This window comes from Puma concolor, chromosome E4, assembly GCF_028749965.1.
Source record: "Puma concolor isolate L17-30 chromosome E4, mPumCon1.1.hap2, whole genome shotgun sequence".
Taxonomy (NCBI): Eukaryota; Metazoa; Chordata; class Mammalia; order Carnivora; family Felidae; genus Puma; species Puma concolor.
This window is the reverse complement of record NC_141683.1, coordinates 34,116,183-34,129,863: the sequence shown is the minus strand read 5'-3', so window position 1 is coordinate 34,129,863 and position 13,681 is coordinate 34,116,183. Positions and strand designations below refer to the sequence as shown.

Below are 13,681 nucleotides of genomic sequence, written 5' to 3'. Positions count from 1 at the left end.
CCAGAATGGAGAATGTTCTGAGTTTGACATGTGCTGGGCACAGCTCTCTCATGCCTTCCAATCCCCTGTCCCTCCCCACTATCCACTCCAACATCATGAATCATTCATGGTAGTGCAAGGGCGATTTCTTCTCCATAAAAGATGCAGTCAGCCCACTCCTCTGAGTGCTAAGTCCTGGAGCTCAGACAAAAAATGAGCCAAGCATTGCACAACTCCAGAGGGCACCATGCCCATTGCCTTTTACGGCAGTGAGGCTCCATGGTGTTGAGTAGTGTGGCCCTACTGAGTGATCTGGACAAAATGGATTAGGTCTGTATGAATAACTTTGTGCATATCGTTGTGAGGACTTTACAACACTAGAGAGAATGATAGAGAAATGATCTGCCAAAGAAAGAAATGTTGATGTTGATGAATAGATATTCCATCTGGGAAGTAAATAAGAACTTAAACTCAGAAAGAATATAAATGCTTAAATGTGTTGATGAATACATTTGGATTGTAAGGATACATTTGGGATTTGTGTATAGCTTTGAAGATAAAACAAAAAAAAGGATAAATCTCCCAGTTCTTGGGGGCTTTAAACCTAAAAATTTTCTCCTTTGTTTGGGATAGAGAAAGAAGAGTGAGAAACGATAGCAGAGCATTCCCATTATAGCCATGAACAAATGGAGGCGTGAACCAGCCCTCCTGCCACATGCCAAGGAAGTGTCCCTCTGTTCTCAAACCTCCATCTCTTGGCTTCTAGCTCAGTGCCCTTTCTAACCCCACGCTGCCCTCTCATTTTAATAGCAGGTGGAGTGGAATAGAACACAAAGCTATGGGGAACCTCAAGCTTGTTTAGCAAGGGAGGTGATGTAACTCTCCCAAGGCAAGCTGTACAGACTTGCCTTCTCCTAGGAAGTCCATGACCTAAGGAAATTTGAACTGGCTGATCCTGCCTAGTGGGGGAAGGAAGGACAAATTGGGCACCTATGCCACAAACACCTGGCCACACCTTCTTTTTCACCCGCAGGGCTCTCAGTCAAGTCCTGCTGATCTAGAGCCACCTTATGCCAATGGATTCTATGGGTCAAATGGCATGAAACAACCTCTGTAGAGACTGGAGAGGAGAAACCAAGGATGGGTAATGGAAAGAGTCCAAGCATTGCCTCCCCATTCCTGTCCTGGATCACTGATCTGGTCTCATTCCCAACAACCCATCGTCTCCCAGGCAGCCAGATTTTCTAAAATGCAAACCCAGTCTTGGTGCTGCTCAGTCTAAAACTTCCAGCATGCCTCCCAGGGGCCACCAGGATAAAGGGTAAGCCTCTCTCCATAGAACTTTAGAACTATCACAGTCAGGACCTTGTCCACATTTCCAACCTCATCTCTCTTGAGAGCCCCAGACACCTCACTGACTCCTTTCACCTAGAAAGCACTCCCCTTGCTTTTCTGCTTTGCAAATGCTATCCAGCTTTCAAGACTTAACTCTGGGTGACTTCCTGTGTGAAGTCTCTCCCTTCTTCCTTTCCCTCTGCCCCCTTCTCTCCTCCACCCTGCCTACCTCCACCCTGGTTGAGTTGATTCCTCTTTCTTTCATATTCCCACTGGATGGGTACCAGATGCCGAGTTAACTTCGAATTTCAGATAAACACATTTCGGTGCTTTTCCGTCTGAAATTCACAGTTAACTGGGCTCCTGTATTTTTATTTGCTAAATCTGGCAACCTTACACTGAACCCTCGATAGATAGATGGTCAACCCCCGCCAGGGCCAGACCCAGTTTGTATGAGGCCTATAGCTCATATGATCAGGGAGGGAGAGTACTTCTGAAGAAAAGAAATTTTAAAATAAAAGTAAAAAACTGAGACAAAAGTGAATCTTTATTTAGAATGATAAAAGAGGGGCGCCTGGGTGGCTCAGTTGAGCATCCAGCTTCGGCTCAGGTCATGATCTTGCAGTTAACGAGTTCAAGTCCTGCATCAGGCTCTGCACTGACAGCTCAGAGCCTGGATCCTGCTTTGGATTCTGTGTCTCCTGTTTTCCCTGCCCCTCCCCTGCTTGCCCTCTCTCTCTCTCTCTCTCCCTCAAAAATAAATAAACATTAAAAATTTTAAAAAAAGAATGACAAAAGAAATAACAAATTACAAGTTTTAAAAGCTGACAAGTACCACATACGACGAAATCCAGGAGGATAACTGAACACTTTTATAAATTAACTATGTAACATCTCTGTTTGCTTCTTCTTTGACAATAATATTTTTTTGATGCTTTTATTTATTTTTGAGAGAGAGAAAGCAAGCGGGGAAGGGACAGAGTGAGAGGAGGACAGAGGATCCAAAGCGGGCTCTGCACTGATAGCAGTGAGCCCAACGCAGGACTCGAACTCACGAACTGTGAGATCATGATCTGAGCCGAAGTCTAACCCTCAACCGACTGAACCATCCAGGCGCCCCAACAATGATTTTTTTGAGTGTTATTTTCTATGAAGAGAATAAAAAGATAAGTCTGTATCTCCTCTGATATGGTTGTCCAGAATCGGGTTTTTGTTGATGATAGGTGGAATGCATGACGTATATGACAGGTTTGTACCCTACAAACATGAAAATTCTGATAATTTCTGTTTTACAAGGTTCCCATCAGAAGATAAAAAAGTATGTGATTAATTTCTAATCATATTTATTATTGAATAAGTATTTCTATGTTGACTTGATTTTAATGCAAACCCAATCTTTGGCTTCCAGTCTGATGACCGGAAGAATTTTTAACACGCTTCCTTCTGTCTCCATACATCTCAAACCTTGTTTCTCTTCTACTTTTTGCATACTTCCAGTAACAAGAGTCAACACTGTGGGTGGAAGGACTGTCCCGGGTGTTGCTCTCACACCAGGATGGCTAGCAAAATTTTAACCACACACAGATGTAATTAGAAGCCATGGAAATATATATCGCTAAAAGCCAAATGCATCCCCAAATCAACTGCTCCTTAGCCAGATCTCCCACATACTGTGGCTTCTCTAACATCACCTGCCAGGAGAGGAAGTCAGAATGAACAAAGACACTGATCTTAACTGATTACAGCTAACATACCTTCCTCTCTTGAATTTTCTAAGACCATATGACATGTGAATACATTGCTAAGACTCCTCCAGAGACTTGGAGGGAACACATGCAAGGGAGAGATCCAAAGCTTAAACTTCCTTAGCTAAGCAGTAAATCCCCACTGACCACAGACTCTAAGATAATACATTTCATTTATTTGTATTTGGAATTTAATTTTAATTTTTAATCAAAGATTTCTGCTTATATAATTTTAGAAGGCATGTATGTGATGAAAACTGCAAACAGTTGTCCCAGCTCTCTCTACCCTCTATTCCTATGCCCTATAGGCAACACCTGTCAACATTTAGCTTCCTCTTCTGCTACACAGCTCCATAATTCTAAAGGACACGCATTTATCGCTATTTCATACTCTTCATTTTAGAAATGATCTATCAGCTAACTACGATAGAAGATAAAAATGTAGTTCTTGTACAGCACCCCATATAAATATGCTTGCTTCCCTGCCCCATCCCACCAGTATAAACATATCACAATTGCACTTCTTTTGAGGCAACTTGTCACAAAAGTCTACCCAAGGAGGCATGAGCCATTGGGAGAAGGCAAAGTCCTGCTCTCTGGCCCTTCTGTCTCAATTTGCTCCAGGAAGAACCAGAAGAATAGTATCAGATTCAAATGTTTGATGTGCTTTTCATTGCATTACCTTACATTTCTCATGGTCCAAACTCAGAATTCACAGACTGAAGGAGCTAGATTAACAAGAGTAGCTAACAACTATTAAGCACATTTATCACCCCGGGCACGGTATTAAGCACCTATATGCACTATCCCTTTTGAAGTTCTACCTGTTCCACGAGGTCCATGCTATGTTTGTGTGTCTATTGTTTTAGCTGTGGAAGCTGATCCCTGACAAGTGCTTCGCCCAAGGGCAGCTGGGGAGTAGGTGGTGGAGTTGAATGCCATTGAGGCAGCACCCCCACTCTTAACTACTGCATTCTACCAGCCATGAAGAAGCATCTGGTCCAGGCTTCTCATTTGCAGATGAGGAAACAGCTGAGGCTCAGAGAAGAAAGAAGTGTCTTGTCTGCTGAAAAGTGGTGGATTGGGGACCCATATCTCTGAACTCTCAGTCCAGTGCTCTTTTCCTTCACATGAACTTTATCCCTTCTGGTTTCTTCCTACAAATACAGAAACTTCCTACAAAGAAAGAAGAAAGAAAGAAAGAAAGAAAGAAAGAAAGAAAGAAAGAAAGAAAGAAAGAAAGAAAGAAAGGCACCTCTTTCCTCCAAGCAAAGAAAAGCGGAACAGCAAATGGTATACAATATGGCTTGAGAGCACCCTTCCCAACCAACAAATCCAGGCGTGTCAGCAGAAACTGATTCTGTAGAAATCGGATTGGTTTTTCCCTCATTGGTAAAATGAACCATGTCATCTGAAGACAGCTGTTCCCACAGGCACTGGGAGCCAGGGAGTTCCTGGGGAGAGCTTCTTCTCAGGAGACCTGAGGGGAGGAGGAGGTTGGTCTGGTGGCTGTTGGCTTACTGCATAGTTATAGTTAACAGGCAACAAAGTTAACAAAGGTAACGGGCTGATGGATCTGAAATACTCTGAATATAGGTGGGAGAGCAGGCAGGCACGAAGACCCCAGCCAGTAGCACTCTGTTGTGGTATTATCCCAACTCTTAGGATCCAGTCTATCCAGAAAGCCAGAGGTTTTGCTTAAACTTACTAATTCTAGAGGATTATTCCAGTGGATGGGTTAAACCTCCACCATATTCCAGGTACGGATTCATTCCATTTGGCATGTTGAGTGGGAGCCAGCCATTGGTATCTCTTAGAAGTGAGCTAAGATTTAAAGCATGTTGCAATTCCTCCAGAAATCCTCTTGCCGCCTACCCCCCCCCCTCCTTCATTCTTTTCTGCTTGGTCTCCTCTCAGCACTCTTTCCTTCATCAGAGGACTGCATTCCAGCTAGCAACTAGATGGTTCTCCTTTGGTAAATCAATCTTTCAGTTAGAGAACATAAGGTCAAGTTCTTGCTTGGGTATAAATTCCATAATGTCAGAGATCTTGTCTGTCTTGTTCATTATTTTGCATCCACAACGTAACACGTAGTAGATACTGCATAAATGTCTATTGAATGAGTGAAGGAATGAATGGCAGATAATGGAAACTTCCAAAAGCATACATGATTGCAGAGTTTTTTTGTGTTTCCCCACAGGCACCTATAAGTTAGGGTGAGTTTAATGCAAAGAGCTTGCCCACTAAGTGGGTTGCCCAGTAGGAAAGGGCTCCTGAATTCATTCCATAGAAACACTTTTCTTTGGTGCCCCTTAGGTAAAGTCCTAAAGTAGAAAAATCAGAGGGGTCAGGCCCAAAGGGTTTACATGATTCTCTCCCAGTGTCCATGACAATCAGCCCCTGGGAAGAGGTAGAGACAAGCAACCTTCACTATGGAAGAGTTGAATTGTATAGTCCTTTCTCTTTCGGTGTGTGCACCTTTCTTGGAGATTAAACCAAATGTGGTACCAGAAGAAAAAAATTGTGAACATGATATTTTACAGATATTAAAGAATTATCAAACAAGAAGAGAAAAAAATTCAATGTAACCAGTTGTATCCAAGTAAAATTAATCGCTTTGTCCAATGCACTTGAAGCACAATAACACTGAAGCACATTGTAAGTGTCAGAGTAACTTGCCAACCCTAAAGCTTGTAGCACCATCAAGGTTTAAACACAGAAAAAGTTAATCATGCCCAGACTACAGATCCAAGATGTCTGCTATGTTCCTTTGAGAAATTCATGAAATATATGGAATGAACCCCTCCAATGTACAGAACATACAACCTTTCTGATGTCCACCTATGAACATTCAAAAGTCCATAAACTCTAAATTTTAAACCTTAAAAGACTTGGCTTGGGTCTAATTTTGACAGTTGTTGGCTCTGTAACTTTGGACAAGTGAACCTCTCTGTGCCCCACTTTCCTCATTGGGAGAAATGGGGTTGACCATTCTTGCCCTGTGTTACAAATCATGTGCTGCATACATGTGTAAGGGTTGACAAGGTGCCCAGGGAGGGGCATTCATCTGGAAAGGAAGAATTGCCTTTTCTCTCTACCTATTTATCTAAGAGCAAGCTACAACATGCTCTGTGATGGAAGTCACAGAAACAGAGACACAAGTCCGATACTGGGAGGGAGCCGCCACTTGGCCTCTTGGTTGAGTTCCTTCATGTTAGTCCTACCTGTAGAGGGGTCTTCCCAAGGTGGGGAACTTGAACCATCCCTCCCTCAGGAAGAAGCAGGTGAATAATTTCTGGCTCCCATGGGTCTAAAGCCCCACCAGGAGTCAAACAATGCTGAGTTATGGAATAAGCCCCGAACTTGGACTGACCAACCATCCCACGTTGCCTGGGACTGAGACTTTTCCTGGGACACGGAATTTTCAGTCTGAAAGATGGAAAAGTCCTGGGAAAACCAACACAAACTGCTCACTCTGAGTCAGACTGAGAAAAACGGGCCAGATTTGAGACCTGGCTCTGTGGCTTGCCCGCTGTACAACCGTGGGCAAGTCCCATAAGGCTGGCTTCTGTTAGCCTCAGTGTTCTCATCTAGAACTTGGGGCAAATGAGGACGAGACTACATAATATATAGGGCCGCTCCTAGCTGAAGGGGGGAACTCAATAGACATTTTCTAATTTGAAAATGCAAGCAACAGAAGCATAACTCCCTAAGGGGAGCCCATGCTTTGCGCTTCTCCACCAACACTCTTCCCCTTCACCAACGGGAGTCTGTCACCGTTTCACACTCTCCAAAGCATTTTCACATATGGTATTGCTTATATTCCAGATTCTCAGATGTAGGGAAGATGTTCCCATCATCGTTTTCCAGGTGGGAAACTGAGGCTCAGTGACTGGAGGGTCATGCAGCCACGTAGAGTCAGCCCTCCAACATGAGCACGCCAACTCTTAGCCCAGGTGCCTTCCCTCCAGACCACTCTCCTTCCTTCCCCCACAGGCAGCCCCTAGTGCTTCCTCCAGCCTGGGTGCCGGGTCTCTGGAGACTAATACTCTATGGCCACCAAGTGGCAGTGTCCTGGTGGGCACTAGGAGACATTTCACTCCTTGCCACACATGTTTATGCTCCTTGCTGAGCACCACAAGATTTAGGGCTGAAAATACTCTTTCCCTCCAAACACATGGAGATTCTTTATTTATTTTTTTAAGTTTCTTTACTTATTTTGAGAGAGAGAGAGCATGAGCAGGGGAAGGAGGGAGAGAGAGAGAGAAAGAGAGAGAGAGAGAGAGAGAGAGAGAGAGAGAGAATCCCAAGTAGGCTCCACGATGTCCGTACAAAGTCCAATGTGGGGCTTGAACTCACGAACCATGAGAACATGACCTGAGCCGAGATCAGGAGTTGGACTTTTAACCGACAGAGTCACCCAGGTGCCCCCACAAAGATCCTTTTACAGTCAGATCCTGCTTCAGTCAGATCCTTCTTAAGAAAAGCAGGAGACTCATCCCCATGGCTTTGTGCTTTGAGAATTCCCTTGTTAGGAAGCAGCTAGTGAGACCTCCAAGGGGCACTGGGGGGCTGAGAGGGTGATGGACAGGAGTGCAGAAACAGGATCCATTCCCCGAATTACCTACCCACGTGTTTCCTTCAGTTGCTTCTCCGTCTTGTCCCTTCCAGATCTTGTTCAGTGTTAGGTTTGTTTAATAGCATTCTCTCTCTCTCTCTCTCTCACCCTCTTTTTCTTTTTTCTACTGCCTTCAGGATTTTATTAACATGAGATTTTATTTTATTTTATTTTATTTTATTTTATTTTATTTTATTTTATTTTATTTTATTTCTTTTAGGGGCGCCTGGGTGGCTCAGTTGGTTAAGTGTCCAACTTTGGCTCAGGTCATGATCTCACAGCTCATGAGTTTGAGCCCCGCGCTGGGCTCTGTGCTGACAGCTCAGAGCCTGGAGCCTGCTTGGGATTCTGTGTCTCCCTCTCCCTCCCTGCCCCTCCCCCTCTGGCTCTGTCTCTCTCAAAAAATAAATAAAAACATTTACAAAATAAATAAAATACAAAATTTCTTTTAATGTTTATTCAGTTTTTGAGAGAGAGAGAGAGAGGTTGTGAGCAGGGGAGGGGCAGAGAGAGAGGGAGGCACCGAATCTGAAGCAGCCTCCAGGCTCTGAGCTCTCAGCACAGAGCCCCACGTGGGGCTCGAACTCACAAATCTCGAGATTCTGACATGAGCTGAGCTGAAGTCAGACGCCTCACTGATTGAGCCACCCAGGTGTCCCTTAACATGAGTTTTTAAAAAAACAAGCGTCCTTACCAGTGTGGGCCGGTGAGGGTGGGGAAAGAGGGGATGGGAGAGGAGGCTGAAGACATTCTGCTCTACTGGAAACAAAGCTCTACGAGAATTTTCTCTTTTTTAACCATTAGAAAAGTAATCCTTGCTCTGCTAGGGAAAAATTGTGGAGACAACAGAGAAAAAGAAGGAAAGAAAAGTGGTTGCTCACAGGCCTTCTATCCAGGAATAACCTCGATGTCTGTTGTTTTTTTTTTTAACTTGGGGTCACCGAGAGAAAAATGGAGGGTGCACACAGTGACCTATAACCCTGTGCCCCAACCCCCACAAGGGCCCTAACCTGAGCTCACCTTAGTCACTTATGCAGTCATTCAACAAATACCCACTGGGCCCCTGTCATGTGCCAGGCACTGTGCTAGGTTCTGAGGACACGGTAGCAGACAACACATGCAGCCCTGGCTCCCCACAGGCCTCTCAGTGGTAGAAGAAACAGATGGTTAACCAGTCATTGCCATCACGTTGCCCTTACCGCTCAAGAGCTGACCTCTGACCTAAACACTTTCAATGTATTGTTTTATTTCCTCTTTATAGCCCTGTGAGGAGATACCATTCTCGGCCACATTACACAGATTGAGGGAATTTAGGGGAAAAGAGCCTAAATATTTGGACAAGGGCCATAGAGCTAGTCATGGAAAAGCTGGGGTCTGCACCCACAGCGTCTGACTCTGACGTGGGGTGAGGATTAGAACAGTGTTGCCCTGGGAGACCCTGTGTGATCAGAGAAGAGCTCCTAAGAAAGTGAGGTTGACCTGAAAACACAAGACAGAAGTTCCAAATTCCATTCTTTCCTCCAGATCACCCACCAGACTCTAGCATCCCTCCTCAGGAGTCTCCCTCTATCTTTGCCCCTAGCCTGGTTCTTTAAGACCCTACATCTGCCATTCTCACATGCCTTCCTTCTCAGCCCTTCTATCCTGGGGTGTTTCCCCATCAACCCTTCTCAGACCCCCTCTCTGCACTCAAGCTTCTTACCCAGGACCCTGCCCTCTTTCCTGTCAGGGCCATCTTAGAAATTCCCCTTTCCTCCCCTCATCCCCAAAATTTCAAGCTTAGCTCGGAATTCTGGCTTTCCCAACACCAAATATTAATCACATTTCAGGCTAAAACTGCCATGCTCAAGTTTCCCCAAATTCCTGGGAGGGTGGGGCAGGAATGGTATGAGGAGGAATCTGGGACTTTTCAGCACTCGGTCACCCCAGAAAGGCAGGGCAAGAGTCAGGCCTGAGGAAACTTGAAGAACCTGGCACTTCTTCCAAAGTGAGGTGCAGACCAAGACTTCTCCCCAGGGGTAACTGGCTTTCATTCCAGAGGGTCCACTCCACCCCAGTGACCCAAAGAGAAGGTGGGTGCTGATTCCAGGGTGGCAGATACCAGGGACATGTGTCACTGACTCGCACCTGCCTCTCCTCAGTGCTGCCAGGCCTGGGGAAGCTCAGAAACACCCGGCAGGTAGAAATGCCCACATCCACCTGCTGCAATGGAAGCCAGTAGGAGAAAGAAGCCGACGGCACTGGCACAGGGGCTAAGCTTTTGCCAAGAGAAAGACACACCCAGACTGTAAGCCTTGAATACTTCCTCTTCCAGAGGATTCCTCTTTCGGGAATTCTAACCTCAGGGAACTCCCAGAGCCTGAGGAGGAAGAGTAACAGGTGGAAAGGTGCTGAAGTCACTCACTCAAGGTCTCATTCTAGGGAAACGCTTAATGGAGGAGCAGAAAGAATTTTTAACAAGGTCAGCTCTTCCTCTGAAGACCTGCTTACCGCACATGAGGCACTGCTCAAGAATGCTTTATACACTTGAACTCAACTCATCTTGGGTCCAGGAGAACCTGCTTCACTGAGGCCTTTTACAGGTGCTGGGCCCTGCTGCTAATCTGGTATTTTGACACCATTTTCATTTACAGGATCTCTTTTATAGTCACATCCTTCACTGATTCAGCATACTGAGCATTTACCATATCCCACACACTGAGAAGACAAGTTTCTTCTCTTAAAGAGCGGAGAGTCTAGTGGGAGAGACAGGGAAATAAAAGGAATACTCCATTACAGAGGGAGAAGTGCTTTAAAGAAGGGAAACACATGCTGTGGGAATATAATGGAGGGTTACTTAATGCAAACTGAAGTGTGTGGGGATAGGGACTATCAGAGGAGGCTTCCTGGGGGAGGTGACACCTTGACTGAGTCTTCAAGGATGCATCGGAGTTAGTCAAGGAGAGAGAAGAAAACACCATGTTAGACCGAGACCTGGAGATGCCTGAGAATGGTAAGTCTGGGAAATACCTGTTGGTCAACATGGGTAGAGCTTGGAAGTGGGGTGGGGCGGAGGGTGGCAGGATGAAATGAGGCAAGATTACGAGACCCTCAGAGTTTGTACTTAATGAGCTTGTGTCAGAGGACCCTCACTGTGCCAGTCCCCAGCTGTCCTTCAAGCCACCCCAGCTGATGCCACATGGAGTGAAAGCACTACTGAGCCCCTTATTGGGCTTATTGCAACTGAGAAACAGAAATTTTAATCGTAATTAATTGTATTGTATGTATGGACATATATGCTTTCTTTTCTCTTGGGAAAATGGTTGGATCATGTTGTAGATGTCTGTTTAGTTTTTAAAGAATTTTTGGTGAAGAATATGTTCAAATTTTATGCTCTGTTTTTAAATTGAATTGTTTCTTTTCTGTTTTTTTTTTTAAAAGATTTTATTTTTTATAAATGTTTATTTATTTTGAGAGAGAGAGAGAGAGAGAGAGCTCAACACCGAGCCCAATGCCGGGCTCAATTTCACACCTGTGAAATCATGACCTGAAGCTGATATCAAAAGTGGGACACTTAAGGGACCGAGTCACCCAGGCGCCCCCAGTTTTTCTTTCTTTCTTTTTTTAAATATGAAATTTAGGGGCGCCTGGGTGGCGCAGTCAGTTAAGCGTCCGACTTCAGCCAGGTCACGATCTCGCGGTCCGGGAGTTCGAGCCCCGCGTCGGGCTCTGGGCTGATGGCTCGGAGCCTGGAACCTGTTTCCGATTCTGTGTCTCCCTCTCTCTCTGCCCCTCCCCTGTTCATGCTCTGTCTCTCTCTGTCCCAAAAATAAATAAACGTTCAAAAAAAAATAAATATGAAATTTATCATCAAACTGGTTTCCATACAACACCCAGTGCTCAGCCCAACAGGTGCCCTCCTCAATGTCCATCACCCACCCTCCCCTCCCTCCCACCCCCTCATCAACCCTCAGTTTATTCTCAGTTTTTTAACAGTCTCTTATGGTTTGGTTCCCTCCCTCTCTAACTTTTTTTTTTTCCTTCCCCTCCCCCATGGTCTTCTGTTAAGTTTCTCAGGATCCACATAAGAGTGAAAACGTACGGTATCTGTCTTTCTCTGTATGGCTTATTTCACTTAGCATCACACTCTCCAGTTCCATCCACGTTGCTACAAAAGGCCATATTTCATTCTTTCGCGTTGCCAAGTAGTATTCCATTGTGTATATAAACCACAATTTCTGTTTTTCTCTTTTTTTTTTATTTATATATGAAATTTATTGTCAAATTGGTTTCCATACAACACCCAGTGCTCATCCCAAAAGGTGCCCTCCTCAGTACCCATCACCCACCCTCTCCTCCCTCCCACCCCCCATCAACCCTTAGTTTGTTCTGGGTTCTCAACAGCCTCTTATGCTTTGGCTCTCTCCCACTCTAACCTCTTTTTTTTTTTTTTGTTTCCCTCCCCCATGGGTTTCTCTTAAGTTTCTCAGGATCCACATAAGAGTGAAACCATATGGTATCTGTCTTTCTCTGTATGGCTTATTTCACTTAGCATCACACTCTCCAGTTCCATCCACGTTGCTACAAAAGGCCATATTTCATTTTTTCTCATTGCCACGTAGTACTCCATTGTGTATATAAACCACAATTTCTTTATCCATTCATCAGTTGATGGACATTTAGGCTCTTTCCATAATTTGGCTATTGTTGAGAGTGCTGCTATGAACATTGGGGTACAAGTGCCCCTATGCATCAGTACTCCTGTGTCCCTTGGATAAATTCCTAGCAGTGCTATTGCTGGGTCATAGGGTAGGTCTATTTTTAATTTTCTGAGGAACCTCCACACTGCTTTCCAGAGCGGCTGCACCAATTTGCATTCCCACCAACAGTGCAAGAGGGTTCCCGTTTCTCCACATCCTCTCCAGCATCTATAGTCTCCTGATTTGTTCATTTTGGCGACTCTGACTGGCGTGAGGTGATATCTGAGTGTGGTTTTGATTTGTATTTCCCTGATAAGGAGCGACGCTGAACATCTTTTCATGTGCCTGTTGGCCATCCGGATGTCTTCTTTAGAGAAGTGTCTATTCATGTTTTCTGCCCATTTCTTCACTGGGTTATTTGCTTTTCGGGTGTGGAGTTTGGTGAGCTCTTTATAGATTTTGGATACTAGCCCTTTGTCCGATATGTCATTTGCAAATATCTTTTCCCATTCCGTTGGTTGCCTTTTAGTTTTGTTGGTTGTTTCCTTTGCTGTGCAGAAGCTTTTTATCTTCATAAGGTCCCAGTAATTCACTTTTGCTTTTAATTCCCTTGCCTTTGGGGATGTGTCGAGTAAGAGATTGCTACAGCTGAGGTCAGAGAGGTCTTTTCCTGCTTTCTCCTCTAAGGTTTTGATGGTTTCCTGTCTCACATTCAGGTCCTTTATCCATTTGGAGTTTATTTTTGTGAATGGTGTGAGAACGTGGTCTAGTTTCAACCTTCTGCATGTTGCTGTCCAGTTCTCCCAGCACCATTTGTTAAAGAGACTGTCTTTTTTCCATTGGATGTTCTTTCCTGCTTTGTCAAAGATTAGTTGGCCATACGTTTGTGGGTCTAGTTCTGGGGTTTCTATTCTATTCCATTGGTCTATGTGTCTGTTTTTGTGCCATCTGTTTTTCTCTTTAATGTGAACCCTTTATTGCCCTGTGAGGTCATGGCATAAAAAAAAAAAAAAATGGGACACTTCACAGATTTGCATGTTATCCTTTTGCAAGGGCCATGTTGATCTTCTCTGTATTGTTCCAATTTTAGTATATGTGCTTCTGAAGCCAGCACAAATTGTTTGTTTCTTAATATAAAATTTAGGGGGCACTTTATGTTTTCTGGATACAAGTCTTTTATTAGATATGAGCTTTGCAAATATTACCTCCCGTTCCGTGGCTGGTCTTTACATTCATTCTCTTGTTAGAAGTGACTTCTGAAAAGCAGAAGTTTTTAATTTTGGCAAAGTCCTATTTATCAACTTATTCTTTTTATGGACTGTGCT

At 44.4% G+C, this 13,681-nt stretch overlaps 1 non-coding gene across 1 annotated transcript; it reads right to left on the bottom strand.

The window, feature by feature from the left end:
• Positions 1-13,363: 13,363 nt before the first annotated feature.
• LOC112857964 (U6 spliceosomal RNA) lies at positions 13,364-13,470 on the bottom strand. Its single transcript, XR_003223367.1, has one exon. It is a non-coding gene; the product is annotated as a U6 spliceosomal RNA (small nuclear RNA).
• Between the last annotated feature and the right edge of the window lie 211 nt (positions 13,471-13,681).